Source organism: Mustela putorius, unplaced genomic scaffold, assembly GCF_011764305.1.
Source record: "Mustela putorius furo isolate JIRA1106 unplaced genomic scaffold, ASM1176430v1.1 tig00000179_pilon_pilon_pilon, whole genome shotgun sequence".
NCBI classification, from domain to species: domain Eukaryota; kingdom Metazoa; phylum Chordata; class Mammalia; order Carnivora; family Mustelidae; genus Mustela; species Mustela putorius.
In genome coordinates this window covers 15,313,250-15,327,034 of record NW_025421305.1, presented here as the reverse complement: position 1 = coordinate 15,327,034, position 13,785 = coordinate 15,313,250, and the positions used below count along the sequence as shown (strand labels likewise).

Sequence of the window (13,785 nt, the reverse complement as noted above, 5' to 3'; positions counted from 1 at the left end):
TGAACAGGAAGTTGAGGGGCAAGAATGGATGATACAATGTATTCAGGACAGGTTCCCATGTCAGGTTTCTGGAAACACACATGATGATCCACTGGACCAAAGGTATCTACGAACCAAGAAAGAGAACCATGACCAGTGCCATAGGTGGCTGGCAGATACCGCAGACCCTGCAGAGACCCCCTTCGCTCGTGTTTCAACGTAGAGAGAAACGTCATTGGAGTTACGTCCTACTCTGGCTTGGGACCCAGAAAACTTACAATTTAGCTATAGAATATACAATTACATGTAATATACATAATTAGTATAATTAAATATAATAAGATAATAATAAATACTTTTATAATATAAGGAAATTACATTTAAAAGACAGAAAGTAGGGATGCCTGAGTGGCTCAGTTGGTTAAGCATCTGCCTTCAGCTCAGGTCATGATCCCAGGGTCCTAGGATCGAGTCCCGTGTTGGGCTCCCTGCTGAGCAGGGAGTCTGCTTCTCCTTCTGCCCCCCAGGATTTCAGGGCCTTCTTCTAAAGGACTCTCTGTAAGTTCAATCACAGATTCTAGTACAACCCTCACCTTTAGCAGATCCATATCACAAATCCCAACAGCTGGCAGCAAGACGGGTTCCCTAGCATGGTTCCAAGCTCCAGCCCATTACCTTCCCAGAAGCGTGATGCTCCCCACAGCACAGCTTCACCGAGTAAAACACAGAACACCATCTCACCATTTTTCAAACTCAAGGATCACCTGGGGCTGGGCCTACAGTGCAGATCTGGCTCCAGTCCACCTGAGCGGGTCAGCAGGGCTCCAGCAAGATGCCCACACTGCAAGTCCTTGTAGCACATCTTGTGCAGCAAGGCAAACCACAGACCTGCAGCAGGCCTCAGTTATGGCAAAAGAGGCACAATTCCAGCAGCACAGGTCAGGCAGGGAAAGGACAGGAGTGCCAGAAACAAAGGCCTGCTGTTCCAAAGAAGTAACACATTTTAAGAGGTTCTAGCTGGTAACTAAGTTTAAGGACAGTTGACTCAAGTGCTACAGGCACAGATTTCAATCATCCTGGTGCAACTCACCAATAGGGATCAAAGCACCGCGCCCAGTTCACGGGTGAGACAATCTTCTTTCCTCAGGTGGTACCAGATATCAGGGTATGGATGTATAAAAACATACCAGGTATAAAGGCATTCGGCCACCTGTATCCATTATTTATCAAATATATTTGAACATGAAATTGTTCCTCTAAAATGGCTGGATGCTCGTCCTGAATGAATGCTTCATTTCTGATCACTGCCAGCAGGTTGGCCTGTTAATACTGGTACTGTGGCCAGAAGGTTAAGTAGCTTCTCCAGGTGCAGCGAGGATGTCCTGTGGGCTCTTGTGCAGTGCTGCTAAGCTGGTCTATAGAAGGGACCAGAAGCCGTGTCTCCAGGGACTTTTTTTTTACCCTTAAAAGGCTACTAAAACTGTTTTTTTTTTTTAAATCATCTCAGTGCGTCAAGTGCTTTCCTTATAATACCTCTTTGTAGATACTACTAAACCCACTACAGAGAACCTGAAGGTTCAAAGTATTGAAGTGGAACTAATCTAAATGACACTACTGGTTTTCCCTCTCAGACCACCCCGCCAAGACTCTCCTGCCACCTCAAGATGCTCCCAGGAAAGGGCCCGGCTCCTGGAGATTTAATGGGACCCCTGGAGGCAACAGATAGAAAACTCAGTCTGAAGCCCCACATGGAAAAACAGCCTCTGAATTCAGTATTTCCTGACAGTTTCAGAAGGTACAATTCAGCATCCAAGAGCATCAGAGACAGATTTCACTGAATTATGAATCACGTTATGCAAACCTGAAAGGCAAGGCAGGGGGGCTGAACTTTGTTGTCATGCACAATTTCAAAACATAACTGTGACCTGAGAACCAAATCTGTATCTTTACTCAGACACTCAGGCTTGTGAAGGAACTGACAAGACCGGTCACGCACGAGGAAACAGAATCTTCTCCCCTTCTGAGACAAGTTGCCTTTTCTTATTTTTGTTTGAGTTCAGGAACTTCCTACCACAAAGCTCTCCTTCCACAAGAACACTGATCAGTTGTCTTCACTGATGAGAATTTTATATGTTACAAAGAACTATACAGAAATGTTGTTATTATCTGAGTGGTAGTGAGAGTTAATGAGTGCTGCTGTCATTCCCCTTCCTCAGAAATGGCACTAAAGCAGAAGCTGTCTTCCGTGAGAGACAGGGGTGCACACTGGAGCACCTATCCTCTTGAGCACATGCCCCCTGAGAGCCCCCTGCGTGCTCCAATGCTCTCCTCACACCATGAAGAAGCAAACCGACTGATCCCAGAAATCTGAGTCACAGATCACTCTTAGAATGAAAACATAACTATGTTCTATTCAATGTACATTATCAAGAAGGTAGTTTCCATTTACGACAATAAACACCACCTTTGAAAATGAAATCTATTATTTTTATATAACCTCTTTTAATATAACAGTTGATACCGATAAAGACATCATAAACCGTAAAAAATGTTTCATCATTACAACAACTGTTCCCGGTATTTACAAACAGCTTCATGATATGGGAAAAAAATAGTCTGACAAATTTTCCCTCCCAGATTAACAACTAAAAATTATAAAAGTTAAATAACCTTAGGCAGATCTTACTTACAGTGTCACTGCAAATCTGAAAACCCGGAGTCTGGGAAGCAGTCCTGTCACCAGTTGAGAATCTAGTCGTCTGAGCAGAGACCCATGCAGGAAGATGCCGGGTCTTTCTCAGCTGCAGAAATGCCAATCTCTGTTTTCTTGTGTGTTTTATGTCCAAGGTGCCTTTGACAACAGGTCTTCCTAGGAAGAGAAATGTAAAATAAAGCTTATATTTTACATGGGATAATGACAGCCAAGAATATCTTCTTGATGAACACATGTCTCCTGAAATTCCTATTTCAGGAGGCCCATCGCTGCACTGCGGTGATGACAGTTTTCAGAGTTCCCTTTTCCAAGTTCATCCACAGAAATTATCAGTATGCACGGCAGGCACAACGTCTCCATACATCTATGGCCTTCAAAAAGAAAGGCTTCTTGTGTCTCTGAGTTTCAGTTTCACATGAGCTCATGGGTAAAACTAAGACTATATAAAATAAAACCAGAGGTGTTTTCTCTCGTTATTAGTATCAATCAAAGGTCTTTCACAGAAGTTCTGGAAAGCCTTCCTAGAGCCAGCCACGACCAGTGTCTAGACTTGGCCACAAGTCTTGAAGGGAACGTAACACATACAACAAATGTTTACAAAGGTACGAGTCTCTTAGAATACTCTCAACCCTTTCTGCACTTTAAAATCACTTTAGTAATATTAAAAAAAAAAAAAAATTGCAGACCCAGGGCCTTGACCCCAGAGGTTCTAACTGAATTCATACTGGAATGGACTGTGGTCATTAGTATTTTTTAAAAGCTCCTCAGATGATTCCCATGTGTGGCTAGGGTTGAGAATCACTGATTTATGCTTCTTATTAATTAATGCTGACCAAGTCATAGAGCAAGCAACTGACACTCAAAATATTCAACATGCAAAAAATATTGCTTCAAATGCAGAATGCTGCTCTCTACTCAAAGAAATTTGGAACTGGTACTCCATGTCAGACGTGCTTTGGAGCATTTAGATGATCTTAACTTCTCTTCTGTAACAGTAAAGAGTCCTTCTGAAGTTCTGAAAGTGGGGATGAGGGCACGCTAAGGAGAAAGCCTTTGTCACACAGTCTGAGAGACAACAGTGAGGAATTCACACGCATCAGTGTTGTGAAAAGGTAAAAACATGATGTAGCGAGGCCTCAGACCCACAGGTTATTTGAGATTGAAGTTTAGGATACAGCCTATTTGACTAACGAGTTTATTTAACCCTCAAGAAAAAGTATGTCCCCAACCCCTTGTTAGTCTTCAAAATGAAGTCCTAAGCCCTTGTATTTTTTTTTAAGATTTTATTTATTTATTTGACAGAGAGAGACACTGGGAGAGAGAGAACACAGGCAGGGGGAGTGGGAGAGGGAGAAGCAGGCTTCCCGGTGAGCAGGGAGCCCGATGCAGGACTCCATCCCAGCATCCTGGGACCATGACCTGAGCTGAAGGTAGATGCTTAACGACTGAGCCCCCCAAATGCCCCCCCAAGCCCTCATATTAAAAGAGCATGTTCTCTAAAATTTTGTGCCAAAAAAAAAAAAAAAGGAAAAGAAAGAAAAAGACGTGTGATTGTATTTTAAGTATCTTAAATGTTCCAATGCTTAGACCAGAGAGCTTCAGACACCAGGCCTGCATCTCACCTCACATCCTGACAAGTAAGAATTAAAAGATGCTCTGTCCGTAAGCAGCAACTCCCCTCTGTGATAGGTCAGGCCAATGTGTAGGCCATAAGATTGCATCTGAAAATACTGCCTCAAGTGAAAACACACAACAGGCAACCTCGCAATCTGGCGAGCTCTCTGGGAAACTGCAGCTCTTCCCCAGCAGAAACAGGATCCTATTACGGAGCTTAACTGACATGGTGAACAGACCACAAGTAAGCTCGAAGACACCAGGAATGTTAATACTTCACACATCTCAGAAACTCAAAACTGAGCAGCGAGCTCAAAGGAAAAACACGTCACTGAGATAAATCAAATCAAGAACATTCTACTCCTACATATTGTGAGGCAAAAGAATGTGAGAGAATTTTTCAGATGTCCTCCCCGACACAGAAACTGAGATCAATCACCATGAAGGACTCCGGGCTGTTTGGTTTAGATGGTAACTGTTGTTTTTTAACACCGCTCTTGGAATCATCTAAGCTTTCCCCACAAATGCTAACGGGTCTGATGGCAGGCTCCCACGCCCTGCTGTTCTGTGAAGTCTGAGCAGTAGCAAATCCGATTTCCTAGAGCAGCGCCCCAAAGGGGTTCTTTCTCCAGAGTCCAGGAAACAGCGTCGCAAGGACCTCCTTCATTCCACTGAGCAATTGAGCAGTCCCTCCAGGTACTAGTTTGAGACATAGTTAAAAATGCCCTTTTACTTAAAGAATTCTGAAATTCACCTGCAGCTTAGGGAAACATCAAATTCATAAAGACTTTTATTCTTCCTTGCATTGGATCAGTAACTTCCCTGTGTGTGAGAACCTGGGTGTGACATTCATAAAGCTGTTTGTCTTTATTGACATTATTACCATGAACGGTTGTGAGCTTGACCTGTTCTCCTGGAGGCAGCAGATGGACTGAAATCACAGTGACTGGCTATGCGGGATCCTCATTTGCCTACAAAGGGAACCAACTCATGTTTTTCAGTGAAATAGGTGAAGGTCTTTCTTTAGCAAGCATTTACTGAGCAGCTACTGTGTTCACTGAGAATGATTCTCTTGGAATCTGTGATGTGCACCTGCAGGGTATGAACCTGCTTCCTGAGTTTTACTCAATTTACTTTGTTTTGTATTTTTCCCAAGAAGAACAGGCTAGGCACCTTGCCCGTCTTGTCCTAAACACCCATGTGTACTTCCTGTGTTAGGGTGTGATCAGAACTTGCCATTTTAAAGACTAGGTGTGTTCACAGAGGCAGTGTGGCAAGGCTGCCGGCTGTGCTCTGGGTTATGGGTGAGGTATGCACCCTGCTCCCACCAAGCCTGCAAAAGGCACAGGACCAGCATGTGTGACCCACTGGCAAGTGGCTCCCCCACAGATGCCAACAAGGGCTGACTGGTTCAGTATAAACTACAGACAATGGGTTCAAGTTAAAAAGGTGGGATGAATCGGTCTGAGGATACACAGTATTTTCTAGATGAGGTGAGGTTTACATGTGTTTTCTAAGCTGTTTCATAGGTCACCCATTTCAGACACTTCCACATTTTTCATAATCAGTGCAAGCAGCTCCTGCTCACAATCTTCCAGTTCACATCTAAGATGGAAACTAGATGAAGTATGGAAGATATATGAAAAAACTCTGTCTTACTTGTGTACACTGAAACAAGAAGTTACAAATGAGATGTAATCTAATAGAGTATTCCAATGTTCAAGTTTGGCAATGAAAGCAGGTAGATTAATTAGAAACAAAAGTGTAAAAATAAATGACATAATGCAAAAAGATTATTTATTTTAGCATTTTAAGAGTAGAAATGTGTCAGCAGACATTAAAACCACACGGGGCAGTAAATCCACTGTCCACAAGTAAAATACGTATTAGTTTGGCATTTATTTACATATCTTAGTGACTCCTGAGGCTTCAAAGGGAACTAGAGTTTTCTTAATTATAAATACTATGATTGAAAACAACCTTCGTGTGGGTAAAAAGGATATATTCATTCTTTTTCTTTGAACAGGAATACCTGTTAGACAAAATTTTACCAAATTATTAACTGTGCTCTCAATTTCTTGCATTATCACCGAAGAAACTCATATACAATCAATGATTGGCATGAAATACCTCAGTTTTGACAACGCTTTTAATCTGCTTAATTTCTTTAAAATTCACATTTGGCTCTTGGACAAATATTGCACAAATTATACTAGTCTTAATTTTCCTGCCAATGGCATAGAAATTGTCCATTCTATTTTAAGCAGAAGTGAACACAGCAGGGATAAGAAGGATGCCCTTTAAGGTACAGACTTGCAACGGGCAGTAAACCAGTCAGAAAACTCATGCAGGGTAAAGAATCCACACAGCAACACTGAACTACCACCATCAAACCTGCTAAGACACTAAAACTTCACTAACCCCAACACTGGACAGAAAGGGTAACCATGTAACAGGAGAGCGGTGCTAAATATCACTACCACAGGGTTCATTGGTATAATACATAAATGTACTAAATCAATACACCCATGCCTACAATTTACACAATGGTAAATGTCAAATGTATTCAATAAGAAAGAAAACATATGAACTTGGCCCATGTATTCCGACTTCCACTCTGAGTGGTAAATCCAATTATAATGCATGAAACATGTCATCAACTCAAACACAGCCTGAGGTTGCACACAGCCTGTGTATTTAAGACAAGCGTCGCCACGACTTACGCTTGCTGTGGACGCTTAGCTCTGAGATAGAAATCTGTGTCAGACTTCTATCCATATAGCTTGGAAGATTCTAATATTTTCTCATCTTTTTACCATATTTAATTCACACGAGTGAGTAAAGTAATTCCTAGGGTTCTAAACCTAATTTTCTACCAGCTAGCAACGAGAGAAGAGCATATTTTCAAGATCCTCTCATTTAGAAGAGGCTAAAGACGACCCTAAAGCATGAAAGAACAGAAACTAGTTTAAATCTGCACATTTTAATAAACCCCAAAAATGGCTGACCTTACCTTACTGTGGCAGATCAAAATTCAAATAACCTTCATAAGATTTTTAGTGTGTTATTAAGATGCCATTCAAAGTTCATACCAAGAAAAAACCCTATGAGTTGAAATTAAAATTTGATCCTTGAAGAAGAGGACAAAGTTCCATTTTTAAATAGATTCTCAAAACAACAAATGCACACATACAGAAGCATGAGTAAATGTATTACCTTCGCGTGTAAAGAACAGAGCCTGGCTGGGGCTACTCTTCGAGGGACCAAGGGACCCCAACAGCAAGAGCTTCAGGAGAGGCGGGCGGACTGAGGGTGAGCACAGGCAGAGGGCTTTGAATTTCAAGTGTGAGGGGTTGGGACTCTCAGTGTCTGAGCTCCTATAGGACAGGAGCGCCTTCTCTCACCCCGCCCCCCACCCCCACCCCCACCCCCCTGCCCCAGGGGCAGGGTCTGGGCAACAGGGAACAGCTGGCACACAGAGGCTGGATCTGAGCACAAGGTCAGCCAGCCAGGATATGAAGGTGACATATAATTTCTAGCCTTTTCCTGCTTCGACCAAGGAAACAGCAACAAGGACTGTTTTTACTTATAACTTGCTTTGATCTTTTGGATTTAAAGTTACTTAGTAGATTAAAGCCATGTTAGCTGATATTATTTGCTTGCTTAGGCTAACTTAAGTGTTATGGATTCAGTTTTCTGACACATAGGGCTACTACATTTAAACTAACATAAATAAACACCAACTGTGTTTATTTCCAAGTTCCGGGATTCTTATGTTTTTTTTCATGAATGGCTCTTGACACTCTACTTTAAGGGCAGAAAGTTCAGAGTTTTTAAGAGGCAGTCTTCTTTATTAAAGAGGAAAGTATTATTTAAAGCAGTGATAAGTGTTTCCTTTCAATTTTCCTAAGCAAAACAGCAGTTTGTTAAGTGACTTTGACACTACTTTTTATAGACGTGTGACCCTGATGATGTCATTATTTTAAATTCACAATGTAAAAATCTTGTAAATATCTGATATCAGCAAATAAATACTTTCCATTTACAGCCACTGGCAAATAAGTAATCATTTACTGAAACCATGAAATCTAATTCTTCATGATCTAATAAAAAAATGTAACAGGCAATATTGATTAATTATATAAAGACAGCACTTTCAAAATTAAAGAAATTAACATCAAAAGCACATGTAATCAAAGAAAAAATAGGTAATACTGAACTTTGTTAAAATAAAGAAATTTTATACATCAAACAACATTATCAAGAAAGTGAAGACAACTCACAGAAGAGGAGATATCTGCAAATCATGTATCTTAGAGGCTAGTATCCACATTATAGAAAACACAACAATAAAAAGACAAGTAATACAATCTAATGGTCAAAGTTTTAGAATAGACATTTTTTCAAAAAAAAAGTATGAATGGCTAATATGCACATGAAAAGTTGTTCGACATCACTAATAATTAAGGAAATGCAAAATAAAAGCATATCCATACCAGCGGCAACCACTAAGATGGCCATAACAGGAAAGAAGGGAGGGAGGAGGGAGGAAGGAAGGAGGGAAGAAAAGGTGGGGGAGAAGGAAGGAGGGGGTAAGGAGAGAGGAGGAAGGAAGGAGATAGGGAGGGAGGGAGGGAGGAAGGGGAAAGGAGGGAAGAGGGAAGAAGGAGGGACGGAGGGCGGAAGGGAGGGAAGGAAGCAGGTCTGGAGTTCCCTAAACAAATGAAACAGTTACTGTCAGGGTAGGACAAAAGCACCACGCCTAGTACAGTGTTTGTGGATTCCCTATTTGCAAGTTTGCATACTAGCTCCAGTTTGCTCCTAACCCCAAATCATCCTGGCCCGGGTTTCACATTACTTCTGACATGCGCACACACATAGTGAAAAATTCGAGTCCTCCAACACACATGCTCCCATGTGACAGTGAACACAGTGACACCCTGTCTTGTTTTAGCTCACAGGCAATAAACAACCGTGTTCTTTAGTGCCATGTTTTTTTCACATTTCTGTGCTTTTCATTGGCAATTTCACTGTTTAAACTGGCCTCAAAGAGCAGTGAGCAGCCTGTCTGTTGTTCATAAGCTCATGAAGGTGTGATGTGTTTGTTAGGTATGATTTCTTCAAGCATGAGTTATACCACTGCTGGCCATGAACCTGATGTCCCCAAACCAACAATATGTTAGATAATGTGTCTCTCCACAGAAACACACACAAAACAAGGTCATGTACTGACTGATCATCCAAAATGGAAGCAAGGCTCAAAGGCACCTAATCATGCATTTCCCTGATTTGGTGTCAGCGGCGACCGTAAGGAATAGAAACACCGCAAGCAACAAGAGGAGTGAAAACCCTGGTTCATACGAACACCTGGGTGTTCACAACAGCACTGTAATCATAACAGCAAGAAAGCAACTCAAATTTGCGTCAATGACACATGGACAAACAAAAGCTATACACACACACGATGGGACATTATTCAGCCAGAAGGATGAAGGGCACACGTGACAACATAGACAAACCTGGGAAACAGGACGTTAAGTGAAAGCCCAGACATGAAAGGTCATACACTGCATGGTTGCATTTATAGGAAACATCTAGAAAATTCATATCCATAGAGACAGAAAGCAGGTGAGTGGTTGCCAGGGGCTGGGGTGGGAGTGGGTTGGGACTCAGGGAGTAACTGCTATGGGGGAGGCAAGTTCTTTTTGGGTGATAAAAATGTTCTGGAATTCAACAGAGGTGATGGTGCATGACCCTGTGAATTTCTGGAATACGATTTTATCTCAACAACAAAAAAAAATAAGTATAAAGTTCCAGCCTTTAGCTCAGAGGCCCTCCAACTTGAGTGTGTGTCCGAACGTCCAGGAAGGCTAGGAGAAGGTAGACTGCTGCATCCCAACCTCCCAGGGCTCTGATCAGGTAATGCAGACCCTGCTGATCTGAGCCCACATTCTGTCTGATTAGGTAATGCAGACCCTGCTGATCTGAGTCCACAATCTGAGAACCAGCATATGAACGTCCCTGTTTTAAGCCCCAAAGTAATACAATACTGCATGTCAATTACACTTCAACTAAAAATAACATAATTGCAAACATCGAAAAAATAAAGACATTGTATGAGCTCCTCCAGGGTAGGAAGGTAACCTTTCTCCTATATCCTCTGAATTTATACATAGAAGAAACAATCCTGGGGAAAAAGACAAAGATGGAAGAAGAGAAGCATTTACTCAAGTAAATACATTAAAACATTCAGTCTCTGAAACCACAGAGTGTTTGAATTCCATGTCATATGGATGCCAAATGTTGTTTAAGACCAAAAAATCTCCAAAAAAGGGGGAAGAACTACAATGAATGTGAAGGTATTTTAGCATTCTTTGATGGTCTGAAGAGGACTTTGGCTCAGTTTATTAAAGCAGCTAATCCCATAGCATCATGCTTGTTGTTGCAAGAGATGCAAACAAAGGTTCTAGAGTTGTTGATCCATACATTACCTCAAGAAACCCCTTAAATTAGTTACGGTGCTACAGAAACCAAAGACCCAAACTCTTCAACTCATAAACCTGCAAAGTCTTATTTATATTATTAACCAAGTCACTGATTGGTGTATTTTAATTACTTTACTTAAAGATGCTGGGTCCATGTTGAAGCAGACCATTTAAAGTACCCCTCTGGCATGGTCACATGCACTACATTACTATTTCACAAATAACCATCAGGATTACTTCCAAGGGCTTCTGTATGTTTCTCAATATACTATTAAGAGTAAAAAGTGAAGTGCTAGTAAATTTAAAAAGCTCTCCTGTTCTCTGAAAACAATATTGTTTTCTCTGAGGTCCCATTATCAAGGGATCTTTCTCCCTCCAAGACTAGACAGATGTTGGGTGGGAGATAGGACAGAGACAGGAGCCGGCAGGGGGGGAAAGCATGGGGCCCTCGGAGAAGGGTAGATGGGTCTGCTGACTGACAAACTCTTTCACACTGGAACACAGTCCAAAACATCGCTCCAGGTTTTGCTGTATTTACTAACGCTCCCATCCGATAATGTCCTTGTATGCCACACAGCACATATGATGCAGTGAAGCACTGGGTCAGCATGGTCCTCCTAAAGGACACGTCCAGAGAAGGGGATCATAGGAACGTTCTGGAGGTAATACTCCACATCATACTTTAATGTCTCTGCACATTGTTGGGGACACTGAGGACTAGAGTTCAGAGCATGCGGCTGCCCTGTCCTGGCCACAACTGGGGGTCAGTGCCCCCAGCCAGCCCAGTGACCTTCTAATATCACACCCCCCAGTCTTCAGAAGCCACACATTGCACAAGATGGCCTCCGGATCCCTCCCAGCTCTGAGTTTTTATGATTCTGGGCATTAGTGCAAACGCATAAAAGGAGTCCCAAGTTTACTCTTCACATCTACACATTCGAAGCCGAGGTAGTGAGTTTGGAGCAAAACCAAGACATCCACCTTGTAGACTCCTCTCACTAGACACTTGGATTCCTTCATGTTAACATCTTCCTTTAAAATCCCATTTCGTGTTGAACAGCCTGCAACCGAAATCAACTCTGACAGACGCACGCTTTGTGACCATGCACCTTCCAGTCTGACAACCCAAGATCTGCTCCTCATCCTGGCCACATGCTCCAGCCACTGGCCCTCGCCACACCCCCTCCCAGCTCCTCCCTGCAGTCTGGGGTTGGCACCCACTCACTTCACTACCCTCACACAGGCCTTTTGGCGGCATCCCCTCCACTGCATCTCCTGCTCCTCTGGTTTTCTCCCAGGTTTGTCAACACTACTGAAAAGCCACCAGACGGGGAAGCAGAGACCTTCCCTGGAGCAGGCTCTCACCTCTCAGCAGGCTAGAGTTGTTGATCCATACATTACCTCAAGAAACCCCTTAAATTAGTTACGGTGCTACAGAAACCAAAGACCCAAACTCTTCAACTCATAAACCTGCAAAGTCTTATTTATATTATTAACCAAGTCACTGATTGGTGTATTTTAATTACTTTACTTAAAGATGCTGGGTCCATGTTGAAGCAGACCATTTAAAGCAGCCTATGCCGCTGAGACTCACCACCCACCCTTCTTCTCTGAAATCCCACAGGGCCAGCTAAAAATCTTTCCCATGCTCCCTCCCTTTGCCCTCTCCACAAACAGTGCTACGTCTTTCATGGAAAAGAATGAGACTATTTGGCCATGGGTTCCTTCAAATGTTATCATCTCTCCCTTAAACTTTTTCAGGCAGTCCTTCTCCACGTCTGGTCCACTTTCTGAAATTAACTACTTACCCCCTATATCTCTGCCATCCAGTAAGGGAGCCACAAGCCACATGTGACAATTTACACTTAAATTAAAATGCCACGAAACTGGAATTTTAGCAGGTCCAGCGTTCTCTTCTTGTCAGACAGTCCCTCTCACCCCTTCTTAGTCCTACCCACCATCTGACCAAACTCTTCCTTCAGAAATGAAAAGCAACAGTCCTTTCTCAATACTCACTTTCTTTTTATTAAATTTCTTCATCTCATAATGCCCCTGGCAAGACTCTCTTCTCCTTGCTCAGTCTCTGCTGTTCTCATGTCCTCTGCATGCAGGACCTCAATTCCCTTTTCCTGGAGGATGCGTGTAATTCTCTTATTCTAAATCTTAGTGACACCCCAGACTCTTGTCAGCTGTCTCCTGCCTGTGTTATCACATTCAACTTCTTCCCCTGCCTTTTCTTTTTTAAATAAAGACTTTATTTATTTGAGGGAGAGAGCATGTCCAGGGGCAGAGCTACAGGCAGAGGGAGAAGGAGGCTCCCTGCTGAGCAGGAAGCCTGATGCGGGGACTCGATCCTTGGACCCTAAGATCATGACCTGAGCTGAAGGCAGACAGATGCTTACCCAACTGAGCCCCCCAGAAGTCCCTGAACTTCTTTTCTAAGTTCCATTTCTGCAGCTCTTGCTATCTCAGGACATTTCAAGAGCTGTGGAAGCAGCTCAAACTCAGTAATCGAAAAATACCGTCATCCCCCCAATCCATGGGGACGTGTGCAAGACCCCCATGGGCATGTGGAACGGCAGACAGGATGGGCCCCTGCGTGACCTTTCCCACACAGACACGCTCAGGATGGAGCTTCCTGTATAAACGAGGTGCAGGTGGGATGAATGACAGTAACTCAGGATAAAACATAGCCGTCACAACACAACACGGTAATAACAGCGCGTGAACGTGGCTTCTCCCTCTGAACATCATCTTCCTGTGATGGAGATGACATATGGGATGAAGGGCACAGGCATGCAACACGGCACTGGCTGCCCCTAAGCCTCAGGTCACACATCAGCAGGAGGGTCATCTGCCTCCAGACTGTGGCTGACCGCGGGGAACTGAACCCATGGAAAGCCAAACCCAGAAAAGCTCTGAGGCGGGGGGTGGAGACAGGGTATGGACAGACGGACTACTGTATAATTACCACGTCATCCTCAGACAGCCTCT

General features: G+C 43.0%; 1 protein-coding gene across 12 annotated transcripts in view; it reads right to left on the bottom strand.

The window, feature by feature from the left end:
• The window catches only part of DISP1 (dispatched RND transporter family member 1), a 174,214-nt gene that overhangs the window by 47,419 nt on the left and 113,010 nt on the right, over positions 1-13,785 (bottom strand). For 11 of the 12 annotated variants that reach the window (XM_045076689.1, XM_045076687.1, XM_045076688.1 and 8 more), the window contains one exon: positions 2,670-2,848. The gene's annotated coding sequence lies outside the window, so the exon portion shown is untranslated. Of the gene's footprint in view, positions 1-2,669; positions 2,849-7,522; positions 7,630-13,785 lie in introns of those variants that run through there. The other variant, XM_004781788.3, reaches the window with a different exon arrangement.